The sequence below is a fragment of the Phacochoerus africanus genome, chromosome X (genome assembly GCF_016906955.1).
Source record: "Phacochoerus africanus isolate WHEZ1 chromosome X, ROS_Pafr_v1, whole genome shotgun sequence".
NCBI lineage: Eukaryota > Metazoa > Chordata > Mammalia > Artiodactyla > Suidae > Phacochoerus > Phacochoerus africanus.
In genome coordinates, this window is record NC_062560.1 from 58030784 (window position 1) to 58044902 (window position 14119).

The window sequence follows — 14119 nt, forward strand, 5'->3', positions numbered from 1 at the left end:
TTGGTCTTTAAATCTTAAATCCATTTTGAGTTTATTTTTGTGTATGGTGTTAGAGAGTGTTCTAATTCAATTCTTTTCATGTAGCTGTCCAGTTTTCCCAGCACCACTTATTGAAGAGACTTTAATTTCTCCATTGTATATTCTTTCCTTCTTTGTTATAGATTAGTTGACCATAAGTGTGTGGGCTTATTTCTGAGCTTTCTATCCTAGTCCACTGATCTGTAGTTTTGTTTTTATGCTGGTACCATACTGTTTTGATGACTGTAGCTTTGTAGTGTAGTCTAAAATCATGGGCCCTGATTTCTCCAGCTCCATTTTTCATTCTCAGGATTGTTTTGGCTATTCAGATTCTTTTGTGATTACATAAAAATTTTCATTTTTTTTCTAGTTCTGTGAAAAATGCCATTGATAATTTGATAGGGATTATGTTGAATCTGTAGATGGCCCTGGGTCATATAGTCATTTTGACAATATTGATTCTTCTAATGCAAGAGCATAGTATATCTTTCCATCTCTTTGTGTAATTTTTAAAATTTATTTCATCAGTGTGTTATAGTTTTCAGAGTATAGTTCTTTTGTCCCTTTAGGTGGGTTTATACATAAGTATTTTATTCTCTTTAATGTGATGGTAAATGGGATTGTTTCCCTTATTTATCTTACTGATCTTTCATTGTTATATACAGAAATGCATTAGGTTTCTCTGTATTAATTTTGTATCCTGCAACATTATCAAATTCATTGCTGAGCTCAAAAGGTTTTCTGGTAGCTTCTGAAAGATCTTCTATGTCATCAGAAAACTGATAATTTGACATCTTTTTCAACTTGTATTCCTTTTCATTCATTTTCTTCTCTGCTTGTTGTGGCTAGCACTTCCAAAACTATGTTGAGTAAGAGTGGTGAGAGTAGAAATCCTTATTTTGTTCCTGATCATAGTGGGAATTTTGTCAGCTTTTCACCATTGAGAATGATGTTAGCTCTGGGTTTGTCATAGTTGGCCTTTATTACATTAAGGTAGGGTCCCACTATGCCCACTTTCTGGAGAGGTTTATCAGACTAGGTATTGTATTTTGTCAAAAGATTTTTTATACATCAATTGAGATAACCTTAGTTCTTTTATTCTTTCATTATTCAGTTTGTTAATGTGATGTATCATTCTAATTGATTTCCAGATATTGGATCCCTGAATTCAATCCCACTTGATCATAGTGTATGATCCTTTTAACATATTGTTGGGTTCAGTGTGCTAGTATTTTATTGAGGATTTTTGCAATATTTGCCTGTAATTTTCTCTTTTTTTGTAGTATCTCTGTTTGGTTTTGGTATCAGGGTGATACCAATTGGGTTTGGAAATGTTCCTACGTCTGCAATTTTTGGAAGAGTTTCAGAAGGATAGGTTTTATCTATTATCTAAATGTTTGATAGAATTTGCCTGTGAAGCCATCCAGTCCTGGACTTTGTTCTTTGGAAGTTTTAATATTACATTTGCAATTTCAGTACTTGTGATTGGTCCATGCATCTCTTCTATTTCTTCCTGGTTCAGTCTTGGAAGATTACATCTTTCTAAGAATTTGTCCATTTCTTCTAGGTTGTTCATTTTATTGCCATATAGTTGCTTATAGTCTCTTATGATCCTTTGTATTTCTGTTGTAACTTTTCCTTTTTCATTTCTAATTTTATTGATTTGAACCCTCTCTCTCTTTTCTTGAGGATTCTGGCTAAAGGCTTATTGAATTTGTTGATCTTTTTAGAGAATCAAGTTTAATTTCATTGCTCTTTTCCATTGTTCTTGTAGTCTCTATTTCACTTATTTCTCCTCTCATCTTTATGATTTCTTCATTTCAACTGACTCTAGGTTTTAGTATTCTTTTCTCTAGTTGCTTTAGGTGTAAGGTTAAGTTGTTTGAGATTTTTCTTGTTTCCTGAGGTAGGCTTGTGTTGCCATAAACTTCCCTCTTCGAACTTATTTTGCCACATCCCATAGGTTTTGGATTGCTGTGTCTTTGTTGTCATTTGCGTCTAGGTATTTTTTGATTTTCTCTTTGATTTCTTCATTGATCCATTAGATGTTTAGTAGCATAGTATTTAGTTTCCACATGTTTATGTTTTGCAAATGTTTTTTTCTTATACTAGGTTTCTAATCTCTTTGCCCTAAGGTCAGAAAAGATGATGGATAAGATTTCAGTTTTCTAAATTTCCTGAGGCTTTATTTGTGGCCCAGAATGTGATCTATCCTAGAGAATGTTCTGTTTGCACTTGAGAAGAATGTGTATTCTGCTTCTTTCAGTTGGAATGTTCTATAAATATCTATCAAGTTTATCTAGTCTAATGCATCATTTAAAACCTGGTTTCCTTTTTTATTTTCTGTCTGGATTCTCTCAGTGTTCTGTCCATTGTTGTAAGTGGGGTGTTAAACTCCCACACTGTTATTGTGTTATTGTTGATTTCATCCTTTTATGGCTGTTAGTTGCCTTATTTATTGAGATGCTTCTGTATTGGGTGGGCATCTATTTACCATTGTTATATCTCTGTATCTTCTTCTTAGATTGATCTTTTGATCATTATGTAATGGCGATGTCCTTCTTAGTCTCTAGTCACCATATTTATTTTAAAGTTTATTTTGTTTGGTATGTGTATTGCTACTCCAGCTTTCTTCTGTCCTTTCACTTTCAGTTTGTATGTGTCCCTAGAACTGAAGTGGGTCTCTGATAGACAGAAGTGGGTCTCTTGTGGAACTTAAGTGGCTCACTTGTGTGTGTGTGTGTGTGTATCTTATTTTTGTATCCATTCAGCTAATCTATGTCTTGGTTGAGTTGCTTAGTTCATTTCCATTTACATTTAAGGTAATTATCAATATCTATGTTCTTATTGCCATTTTGTTCACTGTTTTGGATTTGTTTTTGTTGGTTCTTTTCCCTCTCTTCATCTTCTGTTCTCTTCTCTTGTGGTTTGATGACTGTCTTAGTGTTGTGTTTGGGTTGTTTTTTCTTATTTGTGTGTATATCTGTTGTAGATTTTTGGTTTGTGGTTACCATGTGGTTTTGATATAGGAATATATATATATATATATATATATATATATATATATGTACACACACAAGATTGTTTTAAATTGCTGGTCTCTTAATTGCAAATGCATTTCCAGTATCTTACATTTGTACCCTCCTCTTCTCATGATTGCTGGTTTTAGTATCATACTTGTGTGTGTATGATTTCCTTCCTTTACTGTATGTTTGCCCTTACTAGTGAGCCTTCTCATTTGTAATTTTCTTGTATCTAGTTGTGGCCTTTTCTTTTCTTTTTTCATTATTTGTTTTTTAATTAATTTATTTTTAAAAAATTTATTTATTTATTTTTGTATTTTTATTTCCCCAACACAATTTTTTATTTCACTGTGCAGCATGGGGACCCAGTTACACATACAAGTATACATACTTTTTTCTCCCATTGTCATGCTCCATTGTAAGTATCTAGAATAGTTCTCAGTGCTTCACAGCAGGATCTCATTGCTAATCCATTCCAAAAGCAAGAGTTTGCATCCGTTAACCCCAAGCTCCCAATCCATCCCTCTCCCTCCCCCTCGCCCTTGGCAACCACAGGTCTATTCTCCAAGTCCATGATTTTCTTTTCTGTGGAAAGGTTCATTTGTGCCATATATTAGATACCAGATATGAGTGATATCATATGATATTTGTCTTACTCATTCTGACTTACTTCATTCAGTATGAGAGTCTCTAGTTCCATCCATGTTGCTGCAACAACATTCTTTTTTATGGGTGAGTAGTATTCCATTGTGTATATATACCACATCTTCCTAATCCAGTTGTCTGTCAGTGGACATTTGGGAGTGCCCCTCTACTGCGGAGAGACCTGGCCAGCCCACCTGCCCTCTGGAAGTGCCCATTTTTCTTTTCTACCTAGAGATGTTCCTTTAGCATTTGTTGCCAAGCTGGTTTGATGGTGTTGAATTCTCTTATAATTCTTATAGAATTCTCATCTATAAAGCATTTTATTTCTCCTTCAAATATGAATGAGATCCTTGCTGAGTAGACTATCCTTGGTTGTAGTTTTTTTTTCCTTTCATCACTTTAAGTATATCATGCTGGAGTTCCTGTTGTGGCTCAGAAGGTTAAGGGCCCGACATTGTCTCTGTGAGGATGTGGAATACATTCCTGGCCTTGCTCTGTGGGTTATTATCCAGTATTGCTGAAAGCTGCAGCATAGGTCATAGGTTTAGCTGGAATATGGACCTGCCCTCAGCTGTAGCTCTGATTTGATCCTGGATCAGGAACTTCCATATACCACAGGTGCAGCTGTAAAAATAAGAAAAAAAATGAAATAAATAACAACATAAAAATGCAAAATAATATGCCATGCCACTCCCTTCTGGTCTGTAGAGTTTCTACTGAAATTCAGCTGATAATCTTATCATGGTTCCCTTGTATGTTATTTATTGCTTTTCCCTAGCAGCTTTCATTATTTTTTTTTCATCTTTAATTTTGGTCAGTTGGATAATATGTGTCTCATTGTATTCCTCCTTGGTTTTATTCTATATAGTATTTATTGTACTTTTTGGATTTATTTGAGTGATTCCTTTCCCATGTTGGAGAAGTTTTCAGCTATTATCTCTTCAAACATTTTCTCTAGCCCTGTCTCTCTCGCCTCCTTCTGGCACTCCTGTAATGTAAATGTGGGTGTGTTTAAACTTGTCCAAGAGTTCTTTTAGACTGTCCTCATTTCTTTTCATTCTTTTTTATTCATTCTTTTCCATGTCAGTGATTCTTACCAGTCTGTCTTCCACTTTGTTTTTTGTTCCTTTGCCTCATTTATTCTGCTATTGGTTCCTTCTAGTGAATTTCTTTTTTATCTTGGTTATTGTGCTAGTTTAATCTTTAAATCTTCTACTTCTTTGTTAAACATTTCTTGTAATTTCTTAATCTTTCCCTCAAGTTTTTTTACCCCAAGATATTGAATCATCTGTACTGTCATTACTCTAAAGTCTTTTTCCATGTAGGTTGCTATCTCCAGTTCACTTACTTGTCTGGCTCATATTCCTCTGCCCTTTAATTTTGTGTAGCTTTTAATGTAGTCTCCTTTTTGCAGGCTACAGTGTTGTAGCCTTTCCTGTTTCTGGTGTCTGCTCCCTTTTGGGTGAAGTTGATTCAGGGGCTTATAGCCAGCTTCCTGATGGGAGAGACTGGTGCCTTCCTATGGGTGCATGGAGCTGAGTGTTGTCCTTCTGTTGGGTGGGGCTTTATTTCCGGGTGTGATTAGAGGTGGCAGTGTGCCTAGGAGGACTTTAGGCATCCTGTTTTCTGATGGATGGTTCTGTGTTCCAACCCTGTTTGCTGTTTTTCTTGGCTTCTCAGCCGTGAGAGGTGTGGCCATATTTTTCAAAATGTCAGCCTCTGGGGATGCTCACACTGATGTTTACTCCCTGAGACCTCCCCCTTCAGTGTCCTTCCCCCACAGTGAGCCAGAGCTGCCCCCTGCTTTCCCAGGAGACTTTCAGGTAAGTCTGACCCAGATTCTTATGGAGTCCCTGCTTTGCCCTGGGAGCTCCTGAGCTCAAGCCCTGCTAGCCTTTAATGCCAAATGCTTAGGCAACTCCTACTCCCAAAGCCAGACCCCCAGGCTGCAGAACCTAACATGGAGTTTGGAACTCTCACTCCTGTGGGAGAGCCTCTGTGATACAGTTATTTTCCAATCCGTGGTTCACCAACCTGGTAGATATGGGATTGCTTATATCATGAAAGCACCCCTCCTACCCTCTCAATGTGGCTTCTTCTTTGTCTTGCAGTGTAGGATATCTTTCTTGGAAGTTCTCAATCTATTTTGTTGATGTTTGTTCAGTGGTTAGTTTTGATTTTGGTGTTTTCATGTGAGGAGGTGAACTTGAGTCCTTATACTCCACTATCTTGTCTCTGACAACAAGATAGGGATTTTTTATTATTTGTTAACTGATATATCCTGAGCATCTAGAACATTTCTTGGCATGAAGTAGGTATTTAATATATATTCAATTAATTAATTAATTTGTCCTAGGTTTATCTTAATATTTTATCTGTTATATGGGCATGGAAAGCAGTATCTAGTACAGATTCTGGTACTTAGTAGGTGTTTAGTGATTTTTTAAATGACGCAATGAATATTATCCTCTATTTCCAATGCTTTTATTTTTCCAATATTGTTAGGTAAAAGAAATGGTCCACCTAAATGAACTTTCCCAAATAACTTATCTCCAGAAAGTCTATATTTTAACATTTTCATGTATCTCCTAATGCAATAATGGATAAAATGGTTTTCATGCCCTCTAGGACATAGCAGAGTGACTGTAACTTAACATTTTTGTTGGATTTTGAAAAACTATTGGAAAATAATCAGATTAGAGAATACTCAGTGTGGCAATGATTTCCTCTCTTACTTTATGTGAGCTTGGACAATTCTGTTAAACATTCTTAAATTCAGTTTCATCATTTATAAAATAATAATAATAATAATAATAATAATAATAATAACTTCTCTGAGTACCTTATACATTGTTGTGAGGCTCAAAGAAGATAATGCATGGGGATATTATCTCAGTAAGGTGTAAAGATACCTACAAATGCAAGGTAGGAGTAATAAAAATTGTATGATTTAGAAAGATTCTGAACATATATGAACTGATTACTATTGGTGTGTGTTTCAGGAATAAAGTGAGGGCACACTCAATGTAAGAATAGCTAAGTCTGAGTAACATCAGTATAACTTGTCATTAGTTGAAAATAATTTGACATTCCTGATGTTCTAAGGTGAGCCTCTTTCAAAACTGGAATTTTGCAATTCTCCTAGCCCTAGACTATTAAGATGTATTCATGTTTTACATGTTTTGGAGCAAAAGATTACCCCTGTATTTTCCAGGGAAACTTCTGGTGCCCTTGGTTCTAAAAATACATTCCAAAATGCATATGCCCTCAGATACTTGGGGGCTCCCAAGACAGGGAAAAAAGAAGAGACAAAGTTAGCCCCATTTTCAGCTCTTGTTCCTCAAGTTGGCCAAGGTGATGGTTTTTTGTGGGGAGGAATGGTTTGGTTTTCATTGGGGAAACCCTTCCAAAATGTACCTTTGAATTCTCTTGACTTTCCAAAGCACAAGTGAAAAGGAGTAGTTTTATTCACTTTTCTTGAATTATGCATTATAGAAGAATTTTAAGATTAATGAGACATCATTTTGTCAGTGACCATTATTTTTGTCTTTCAGTTATTTCAGCATTTTTGGTAAGAAGTCTTTTGGACAAGTCAAGTGTATGGCAGGAAAAGACATTATCTTTATGACAAATGGATGGTTGTGTGGGCCTTTCTTGATAGATGTAGTCTCCCTGCCTTCTTCTCTCTGAAGGTGGAAGGTAAAGTTTAGGAGTACTTAAAGTAAGTAGTCAGTATTCCTTCAAATGCCCCACTAGCCTCCAGATGTCATTTTTCCTGGCCATGCCTATTGGTCAGTTCTAGAAACTGGTCTTTAAGATAGTAATCAAAATGCAGGCAAAAGCAGAAGTTGGGGGAAAGAACATTCAAACCCATTTTGCTGTAATAAAGTAGTTGTAAAAAGAAAAAAAAAACTTCGTTTTTAGTAGATAGGAAAATAAAAAGTGGATGGAGTCAATGTGTTTGGTCAAGACTGATTGAATATTTTATTGCTTGTTGATCAACAAGTCATTAATTTCACAGCCTGCTTCATCCATCACTCTTGGTTCTTTATAACTTCCACGCCTTTTCAAATACATTATTTCCTCTGTCTGTAATGCTCTAAACCTGTGTTTTTTTCACTTAATGAAATTCTGTGTTTCCGTCAAGATTACTCCCTCTGTGAATTCTTCTTTAATATTAGGAGTTTAACTTAACATTTGCAAGCTGTTTGAATTTCTCTTACTATACAGATTATCATTCCCTTATTTTGTCTTCTGATGACATTATGTAACAAATATTACCCACTTTGCCCAATTCTTTGTATATACTCTCCTAAGTCCTATTTTTTAAAAATAATTAATTTAATCCTCTTTCTCTTTTATTTCAATATTTACCAAATGCCTATGAGGACCAGATATTGTATTAGGTGTTTTGTACACATTATTTCATTTATATGTGCCTCCAGTCCTATGTGTTATCATCTCAGGTACCCTTTATTTTTAGAACTATATAGGAAGAAAAATCTGAGTAATTTGATTAAAGCTCTTTATTGTGGAGCACTTGATAAAGAAATAACATGTAAAGTCCCTTGAGTGCTGCAGAATAAATATTTCGGCAGTACCTTCAGCCTTGATCATTTCTTCCCACATTCCATGTGATTCAAGGAGAATGCACACCATTCGAAGAACTCTTTTTAAATAAGTACCCAAAATTTTCCAGATGTTTTACCTATATTATTTTATATATTTATGGCTCCACAAAGATGGATGATGTGATACCAGTTTTACAAAGGAGGAAACAGATTTGGAGAGGTTTATGCTCCTTTCCCAAGTTTATGCTACTTGTCACAACTAGTAAATGACATTTTGGGGACACATAATCCAGTCCCTATGACTCCTAAGACGTTGCTCCTGCCACCAGATCATGCTTCATTGCCAGTTAACAAATATCTAAGAACAGGTAATAGAAGCTTCACAGTCTATGCCTGATAGTCTCAATCTCTAGACACTTAATATTAATTTATTGAGAGAGTACTGAATTCTCCTCATCATGTTCTCCTATCATGTTATATATATGAAGAAACTGAGGGTCAGTGGAAAGCAATGACTTGGCCAAGGTGTCACACTGAGCCATTGGAGTCAATCTGTAACTTATACTTCTTGCCTCAATCCCAACTGTTTTATACTCATTTGTATTATTGTTGTCTCATGTGTATTTAATCTCCAAATAGATGTGTTGTTTTGATCTTTTTTTCCTACTTTGTAGTGTATCTTGGAGACTGTTCCACTCAGTTTGTGTAGAACTGCTTAATTTTTAAATGGCTGTATTTTGTGACTCTACCTATTGATGGGCATTTATGTTGTTTTAAGTCCTCTGCTATTATAAAAAAATGTTGCAGACAATGTTCTTGTATATATGTCATGCCACAAATGTGCAAACATGTGCTGAATCAAAGTATATTTTAATTTTGAAAGTTTTTGCCAAATTCTCATCCTTATGGTTGGACAGATTATGCAGAATCTATATCTGATAAAACTTATAAATGAAATAGTTACTGTTAATATTAGAAGAATTATTGAATTATTTTCTTTTTTCTTTTTTTTTCTTTTTGTCTTTTTGCTATTTATTGGGCCACTCCCGCGGCATATGGAGCTTCCCAGGCTAGGGGTCCAATCGGAGCTGTAGCTGCTGGCCTACGCCAGAGCCACAGCAATGCTGGATCCAAGCCGCATCTGCAACCTACACCACAGCTCACGGCAACGCTGGATCGTTAACCCACTGAGCAAGGGCAGGGACCGAACCCGCAACCTCATGGTTCCTAGTCGGATTCGTTAACCACTGCGCCACGATGGGAACTACGAATTATTTTCTTGACCTTATAGAGATGCTCAATAGAGTGTTTCTTTAAGTGATCCTCACTGTACACTCAAATGAGACTTCAGTTTAAAGAAATATAATTTATACACCACTGTTCAGGAACACATCTATTGGGTAAAGCATAGGAAGATGACAGTATGTTTTTAGAATGCGATTGAGACTACATAAACTGTGTTTCTAATCATATTACCAAGCCCTAGAGGTATGCTGAGATGAAAGTGTATGGAGAAAAGTCAGAATCACCTAGAAAGAAGCAAAGCTTATCAGAAGGGTGGAACCAGTATTGTGCCGATAAACTGGATTTCTTCCTGCAAAGGGGCAAGTGCAAATGGGAAGCCTTGATAATTGTAGCGTTTGATGATTTGTATGGTGTAGATACACTTATGAGGACCAATTTCAAGCTACCAGTAAAAGAGCACTGAATGTGAAATTGTGAAGAGATGCTCAGAATTTGCTTTTATGAATCACTACAAGCCAACTCCAGCACAATACTGGATGGAGCCTAAAGGAAGACAGCTTGAGAATGTAAAACTTGGATCTGACCAAATGTCAAATGACCTTGTCAGAAGTGAGCTGGCTATTCTTCATAGTATTTTTCTTGGTGAGGTTGGAGCCTGTACATCTCCAAGATGGTCTTTCAAAATCCCATCTGAAGGAAATCATATGTTTGGTGCACCCCACAGTACTCATCTGAGTAAACTGAACCTCACTAGTCTCCAGAGAAGCAAAGAAAGCAAGGGGATTTGTGAACTGTCAAATGCTATTTCATTGTCAAATACTTGTCTTATTATTAATGCGGTGTCAGCTGCAAAACTACATAAGCAGTCAACTCACTGGCAAGATCCAACATCAGCAGTTTTCTCCCCTAGCTGCACATTAGAAGCAATAGAAGAATGTGAAAACAAAACAAAACAAAGCTCAGTGCTCACCTATACCCCTGAGTTAATTGAACTAGAACCCCTGAGATTGAAACCAGGTATAGGTATTTTTAAAATTTTTTATTAGAGTGTAGTTAATTTACAGTGTTCCTTCAGTTTCTGCTGTACAACAAAGTGACCCATACACACACATTCTTTTTTTCATTTTCCATCATGTTCTAACCCATGAGACTGAATATAGTTCCCTGTGATGTACAGAAGGACCCCATAACCCCTATCCATCCCCCTCTCTCCCCCTCCCCCCTGGCAAACACAAGTCTGCCCTCCATGTCCATGATCTGTTTCTGCTTTGTAGATACAAATACAAATGATGATTTGTGCCATATTTTAGAATTAACATATAACTGATACCATATAGTGTTCGTCTTTCTCTTTCTGACTTACTTCACTTAGTATGAGAATCTCTCTTTCTAGCCACGTTGCTACAAATGGCATTAATTGGTCCTTTTTTATGAGTGATTAGTGTTCCTTTGTATATATGTACCACATCTTTTTAATCCATTTATCTGTTGATGGATATTTGTGTTGCTTCCATGTCTTGGCTATTGTGAATAATGCCGCAATGAATATAGGGGTGCATGTATCTTTTTCTATGAAAGTATTATCCAGATACATGACCAGGAGTAGGATTGATGGATAATATGGTAGTTCTATATTTAGTTTTCTGAGGTACCTCCATACTGTTTTCCATAGTGGTTGTACCAATTTGAATTCCCACAAACAGTGAAGAAGGGTTCTCTTTTCTTCACATCCTCTCCAGCATTTGTTGTTTGTTGGCTTGTTGAAGATAGCTACTCTAACTGGTGTGAGGTGGTACCTCATCATAGTTTTGAATTGCATTTCTCTCATAATTAGTGATGTTGAGCATTTCTTCAGGTGGCTGTTGACCATCTGTATGTCTTCTTTGGAAAAAGGTCTATTTAGGTTTTCTGCCCATTTTTCATTTGGGTTGGAATCCAAATTGGAATATAAGTAAAACTATCACTGTTGGCAGACGGTGTGATGCTATAGCTAGAAAATCCTAAAGACACTACCAGAAAACATTTAAGGCTCATAAATTAATTTGGTAAAGTCATAGGATACAAAATTAATACATAGAAAACAATTGTATTCTTATATACTAACAATGAAAGTTCAGAAATAGAAATTAGGGAAACCATACCATTTACCATCACATAGAAAAGAATTAAATACCTAGGAATAAACCTACCTAAAGAGATAAAATACTTGTACTCTGAAAACTATAAGACACCAATGAAAGAAATCAAAGATAACACAAGTGGATGGAAAGATATGCCATGCTCTTGGATTGGAAGAATCAGTATAGTCAAAATGACAGTACTATCTAAGGCAAGCTACAGATTGAATGCAATCCCTATCAAATTACCAATTGCATTCCTTATAGAACTGGATCAAAAAAAATTTAAATTTGTATAGAAACACACAAGACCTTGAATAACCAAAGCACTATTGAAAAGAGAAAAACAGAACTGAAGGAATCAGACTCCCTGACTTCAGATGATACTACAAAGCCACAGTCATCAAAACAGTATGGTACTTGCACAGAAACAGAAATATAGATCAATGAAACAGGATAGAAAGCCCAGAAATAAACCCAAGCACCTACAGTCAACTAATCTATGACAATGGAGGCAAGAACATACAGTGGCAGAAAGATAGTCTCTTCAATAAGTGATGCTGGGAAAGTGGACAGCCACATGTAAAAGAATGGATTTAGAACATTCTCTAATTCCATACCCAAAAATAAACTTAAAATTGGTTAAAGGCCTAAATGTAAGGCCAGATACTATAAAACTCCTAGAGGAAAACATAGGCAGAATGCTCTTTGACATAAATCACAACAACATCTTGTTTGATCCACCTCCTAGAATAATGACAATAAAGATGCAAATAAACTGACATGACTTAATTAAACTCAAAAGCTTTTGCACAGCCAAGAAAACCATTTTAAAAAAACAAAAACACAACCCACGAAATGGGAGAAAATCTTTGCAAATGATGCAACTGACAAAGGCTTAATCTCCAAAATATACAAACAACTCATACAACTCAACGATGAAAAGATAAACAATGGTATAAGTATTTTTTAAAAGCTCCCCAGGTGATTCTCACTTCCAGCCAAGGTTGCGTATTACTTCCCTATACAACCTGGTTCTGACATTGAATCAAATTTTCCTACTGCCCCTCCTCCTTTATCATATCCCAGCCACACTGTCCATCTTGCTGTTCTTACAACACACTAAATTAGTTCATGACTTTAAGCTATTATTTATCTTGGAAATTTTCCCCTTGGCTCTTTGTATGTCTATATCATTCTGTTTTTCAAGTTTCAGCTCAAAGCCTCATCCTCAGAGAATTTTTCCTCACTCTACCTAAATTAACTCTCTCATCTTATCACAACACCCTGTTTTATTTCTTTCATTATATGTAGCACCATCTGAAAATAGCAAAATTATTATTTATCACTCATTTGTTACTTGTCTTTTTCCACCAAAAGATCACCCAACTTGAGGGCAAGGCTTTTGACTGTGTTATTCACAGTTGTTTCCTCACTTGCCTAAAATAGTGCTTGGAACATATTAGATATATACTCAAATATTGTACTTTCATCATCAAGGATAGTTGTTAAACATCTTCTATGTTTTAATTTAGTGATGTATTAAAATATTTCATTGTGTTTAGGCTTAAACTGCATAGCATGGCATTCAAGGTTCTTCATGACCTAGCTGTCATCTAACTTGTCAGCCTCACCTTCTACTTCCTATCCCCTTGAAGCAGTAGGCTGTATGAATGGCAGTAGCTAGGGGATGTAGTCTAGAACTGAAAATTGCAGGGTTTTCTTTAACAGAGAAGTGTATGTGTATGTGTGTCTTGGAGACAGGAAGCAGAGTATGGAATATTTGTGACCAGGACAAGGGCCAATGAGGAGTGCATCATAGTCATAAGAGGGTTACTCATGGAGGGAAGTAGAAGATAGACTCAGTAACATTATACATAACTCATCTAAAGTATTTAATATTTTCCCTTTTATAAATCACTTTCACATGCATTCATTATAATTTGTTTTTATAAATCTATGATGTAGACAATGGCATTATTTTATCTTCATTTTTTTATATGAGTAATCAAGGCTCAGATTTTTCTGAGGCCATTTGGAGCTGAGATTTGATACCTGCTATTCTAACTGCCAGTCTAGTAATCTTTTTTTTATTGCTCAATGAATTTATTACGTTTATAGTTGTACAATGATCATCACAATCCAATTTTATAGGATTTCCATCCCAAACCAACTTCTCGGCCTTTTGGCTAAGATCAAGTGTAGTATCTGTTCTTATCAGTCTAGCACTCTTTATATTTCTATTTGATAGAGCTTGAATTAGATTGTGGAAGGTATAGAAAGCCAAGAAGAGGAGTCTGGCTTGATTCCTGTCCTCACCACTAGAGCTAATCATAACGCCAAAAGAATAAATAAAAGATCAAGGTTCTGTAACCAAGAAGGCTTCCTGTAGAGCATTAGCTGAGGGGCCTGGCTTAGGGCCTATTCATAGTACTGAGTTAACTGCCATCTGGGTTTCTGGGTGAGTGGAACAGGGAATGGTTCCATACTTTGAATAACA

At 35.9% G+C, this 14119-nt stretch overlaps 1 protein-coding gene and 1 pseudogene across 1 annotated transcript in view; both read left to right on the top strand.

The window, feature by feature from the left end:
• The window catches only part of AR (androgen receptor), a 194866-nt gene that overhangs the window by 125342 nt on the left and 55405 nt on the right, over nt 1-14119 (top strand). The window lies entirely within an intron of this gene.
• On the top strand, nt 13789-13961 carry LOC125119014 (uncharacterized; annotated as a pseudogene).